Raw genomic sequence first — 4,924 nt, forward strand, 5'->3', positions numbered from 1 at the left:
CATTTACAAAATAGTTGATAAAAATATTCCTCTGGATTGTACAAGAAAGTTGATACAGGGACCACTGATAAGACATGGTAGAGAAATATTAATCAGATTTGGCTTCTTTTTCTCCTGCTTCATCAGAGGTTGGACTCTCTTTAGTTTCTCCGTTTTCTGCAGGTAAATCTTCTCTAGTTTCTTGGTTAGCAACTTCAGCCTCTTTTCCCTTTGCTCTCCTTTTCCCTTTTGTTTGTACTTTTTTGTCAGAAGACTTCTCCTTTCCTGCTGCCTTTTTGGGCTTCTTTTCCACTTTTGCAGGCCACTTAGCTGACAGCTTCACTGATCTCTCTCTTCTTGGGCTCTTCCTTCACTACACCTTTGGCCAAGTTGACCTGAAGACAGAAGGCCTTCCATCTTCTTTTGATGTTTCCTGGATCATTCAATATTTTGCCCAAAGCATTCTTGTGTTTTGTTTTTGTTTTTTTTTTTTATCAGTGGAAGTACTTTATTTTAAAAATGTTTTTCTATTGTGCTTTTAGAGGAAGCATACAAGGCAAGTTAGATTTCCATTCAATCATTCACACATTTGTTTAGAACAATAATTACAATACTCTCAATGTAATCACAGTCTTCCACTTACTCACTGCACTACTCATTTCATGAATCTTTCCATCCAACTCCTTCCTGCCTTAGGGGCTGTATCCCTGAGCAAATGTTCCTCTTTTGGGCTTGTATGGTTATTGTATGCATTCTGGGGACTGAATGCTGCCTCAGTGTGATGTTCACCATATAGGCTTGTCTATTGTTTGGTTTGGAGTTGAGCCTCAGGGCTGAGCTTGGTTCCAGATTTAACATCGACTGAAGGTCATGGAAGGGTGAGGGAGGACCGAGCAGAAGGTGGAATAAGATCTGCATTTTGATTTGTGAAAAGAGTTAGTAAATTACTAATTTCTGTTCGAAAGAAATATGACAATGAAAATAAATTTTGTTTGGAACGTACTCTTTGTGAATTTATATATACAGAAAATCAGCGAAGTGGAAAAATTTTTTTTTCAGTGAAATTTAAGTTTTCCTCTGTTATGTTAGCATTAATTTTATTTAAAACTTTTTAGTTAAAAATAATTAAAAAATTTGTACACATTTCATCTTTTCTATTGAATAAGATCTCTTAAAAGCTAGATTTCCATTCTAGTTTGGTTACCAGTATTTAGGAAAAAGGAGATTTTTGGGAAAGCTTCATGATTTGTCATTGACCTCTCTTTTACTTGACTTTCTTTTTTTTTATCTTTAGTTTGTTTATTTTTCATTTCAATGAACATCTACAGAGATTTTGGAATTCCATTCATTCATTGTTGCACCCTTCTCCCCGCCAAAGCATTCTTAAGTACTACAACTTGAGGCTTGAATTTGTTCATCAGTTCCTCTAGCTTGTGAAATCCCACAACACCTATACTTAGACCAGAAATCAATCATCAGAACAGAGAAAGGAAACACTGTATGGTTCAAAATCAAGAAAGGATTGTGTCATGGATACATCCTTCCTCCATAACTTTGTAATCTATACGCAGGACAGCTCATTTCGGAGGCTGAACTTTATGAGGAGGAATGTGGCATCAGGATTGGAGGAATACTCATCAACAACATGCATTATGTAGGTGACACAACTTATCTTGTCCAAACTAAGGAGGACCTGAAGTGCTTGCTGCAGTGCTCAGTATAGATTGCAGCTCAATATCAAGAAAATAAAGATTCTCACCACTGGGACAATTGGCAGCATCATGATATATAGAGAAGAGATTGAGACTGTTAACAATTTCAGCTTGCTCAGTTCCACAATCAGTACTTTTGGGACCAGCAGTTAGGAAATCAAAAGACTTTGGGAAAGTCTGCCGTCGAGTTCTTCTCCAGAGTGCTGAAGATCAGTGATGTCAATCTCGAGGCCAAGGTGCACATGATCCAGGCCATGGAGTCTGCACTTACTTGCTTTGCATCTGAGAACTGGACAATGACTAAAGACGACAAAAGACTCAATGCCTTTAAGGTTTTTTTGTTTTTTATTATTATTGAATTTTATTAGTTTTAATGAACATTTACAGAGATTTTGGGTTTTCATTCATTTATTGTTGCACTGTTTTCTCCACCCTCCTCCCCAGTTCGTTCTTCTTCCCTGCCCCCCGAATGTCTGTTTTAATTGTCCAATTGCCACAGTGCTTGCCAAAGCTAGTTCTGATTAATCTCCTTTGTCAGTGTGTCCCTTGCCATTCCCTATGCTGGAGAAAAGTGTTGAATGTAACATGTACTGCCAAGAAAACAAACAAGTCCATCCTGGACAGGGTGAAACCAAGTTTCTCCTTTGAGGCAAGGATTGTGAAGTTCCATCTCAAATACTTTGGGCATGTTGCCAGGAGTGACTAGTCCTTCATGTTTGGAAAGGTGGCGGGTCAGCACAGGAGAAGACCCTGGATAAGATGGATTGGCATAGTAACTAGGGTAACGAGGGTAGGTGTGTCAGAGGAGTGAGATTAGTTCAGGAAAGCAGGGCTCAGGGATATTGTCCATTAGGTTGTTATGAGTCACAGTGGATTTGACAGCACATAACAACAACAACAAGAAGGGAAAATAATGGACTCATTTTCAAACCCAGGAACCAGAAATTGTGATTATTTGGATTTTTGTAAGGGAGAAATTAATCTATCAGTATGAGCCCCAAGATGCACTTCAGAGCAGCTTTGTAAAATACTCCATAACAATTTTAATTCACAGGAGAATTAGCTCTAATGCCTGAGTGTTGGAGAGGTTGGTGCTCAGATAGTTTTAACTCAAAAGTAAACTCTGGGAAAGATTATAGAATAAGAGTTCTCAAGTTCACAAAAAACAACTGGCTTCACATGAGTAATTTGATGTCATTGCTATAAAAAGGCTGTGACTGGGTATAATTCAAAGTTATGGAACATTTCTAGCACTTCATCCTCACTGAAGCTTGTCTATCCTGGGGATATAGTGCTGTCAGTGCTGAGGAGGATTATACGGCAAGATTTATATAGATGGTAATGTTTCAGAATTTGCTCTTGTATGTCCCAATTTAGTACACTGAGAAGGTGTAAAGCATGCTATTATAGACCCAGAAAATTGCCAAAAATTTTATATTATTTCTAAAATATATCTTTTTGAAATAAAATTGATAAATATATCTGAAGTTATGAGCTTATCATTGAGAACCAAAGTTGAGAGGTACAATCTTAACAATGATCTTTTTTTTCATTTTCAACACACCCGAATGATTGAATTATACCTATTGGTATTGTCAGTGGTGGTAATTTACTGAGCTAGAGAATCTTAAGATGTGCATGGGCATGCTTTGCTAGATATCTCTTGGGATGAAGAAGGAGAAGTATAGTTGGACTGACTCTGTTCAAATTCTGAACTACTCTATTTTGGATTTATTTTTTTTCACAGAAATGTACACATGAGAATCAATGACTTAATACCTTCCTTAGCTTTGTCTCCTTTATTCTTTAGTTTATGTTTACTTTTTACTCTTTGTTATCCTTTCATACTTTATAAATTCTAACATCGTATTGGAAGCTGGCAGAACATCACTTCAAAACATCCAATGCATGTTTAAGAATTAGTAACTAAATTATTTTTATTTCCAGGATGTAAGAGGAATTCCCAAGTCAAGCCTACAGTTCAATAGTAATTAATTTAACATTTTAAAAATTGTTCCTTGTTACAAAGGAGAGACCTCAGTCCTTAGAGTTCTGTGCTATAACCCATCCATTTGACTCAGCTGGGAGCTCCATGGGAGAAAAGTGGGATTTATTGCTGTTGTTTGCCATGGAGTCAAGTATGACTCATAGCAATTCTATGAACAACAAACCTGAACCCTGTCCTAACCTGTGCAATCGCCATCATCCTCAACACACTTGAGTCCACTGCTGGAGTCACTGTGTCTATCTATCTCTCTAAGGGTTTATCTCTCTTATGCTCACCCTCCACCTTACCAAGCATGATGTCCCTTCCTAAGGAATAGCCTTTTGTAGCAACATGCCCAGAGTATGAAAGCTGAAACTTTGTCTTTGCTTTCAAGGAGCACTCTGGATGCACTTTTTCCAAGACATAATCATTTGTTCTTTGGCAGTCCATGGGATATTTAGTACTCTTCTCCCACATCACAACTCAAAGGTATCAACTCTGTTATCATGCTTGTGCCTTTTTCCTGCTCTCAGATACATAGCAAGTGATTGTAAAGGCCAGGGCCTGAATCAAGCATGTTTGAATCTACAGGCTGACATCATTTCTCTTCAGTATTTTGGAGACATCCCTGGCTGCAGACTTTGCCAGTGCAAAGTGATTCCTGATCTCTTCACTGCTGGTACCAAGGACATTGATTGTTGTTGATACAAGCAAATTTAAATCATTGAAACTTCAATCCTTTCTCCATCTGTCATGATGTTGCCTATTGACTCAGTGGTCAGAATTATAGCCAGCTCCCTGACTAAAACAAGCTTGGAAGCAAGAGTAGCATCCACTTCTGTAAGATATTCTATGAACCTGGAGAAAGGACAAAAGTTATACACGTGTCCAGATCTTTTGTTCACAGGGTTGCTATGAGTGCCCTATGACTCCACAGCATTTAACAGCAACAGCATAGAGAGAAAGAGAGCACTTGGCCTAGTGGACAGAAAGTCATGTTCCCAAGCCAAAGGCAGATGACTCTACTCCATGGCCCTCAGGCCTGTCTTTAATTGTTTTTGGTGAAACATTCTTCTAGGTCGTGTAACCCTGGTATGTTCACTTGCTGTACAGAGGTAACTCATGGTTGCTGTGAAGCCGAACACTGTGACACCAATGAGTCAAATGCAAGAATGGTTACCCATGGTGGACAGTGTTTGGTGGAGCTCCCCGATTAAAACAAGCTTGGAAGCAGGAGTGGCATCCA

General features: G+C 38.5%; 1 protein-coding gene and 1 pseudogene across 1 annotated transcript in view; one reads left to right on the forward strand and one right to left on the reverse strand.

The window, feature by feature from the left end:
* UNC13C (unc-13 homolog C (C. elegans)) overlaps positions 1-4,924 on the forward strand; it is a 912,374-nt gene that overhangs the window by 54,931 nt on the left and 852,519 nt on the right. The gene's annotated exons all lie outside the window — the stretch shown is intronic.
* LOC102859114 overlaps positions 89-4,924 on the reverse strand; it is a 22,641-nt pseudogene continuing 17,805 nt past the window's right edge.

This window comes from Elephantulus edwardii, unplaced genomic scaffold, assembly GCF_000299155.1.
Source record: "Elephantulus edwardii isolate Elephantulus edwardi_28Jun2011 unplaced genomic scaffold, EleEdw1.0 scaffold00225, whole genome shotgun sequence".
NCBI lineage: Eukaryota > Metazoa > Chordata > Mammalia > Macroscelidea > Macroscelididae > Elephantulus > Elephantulus edwardii.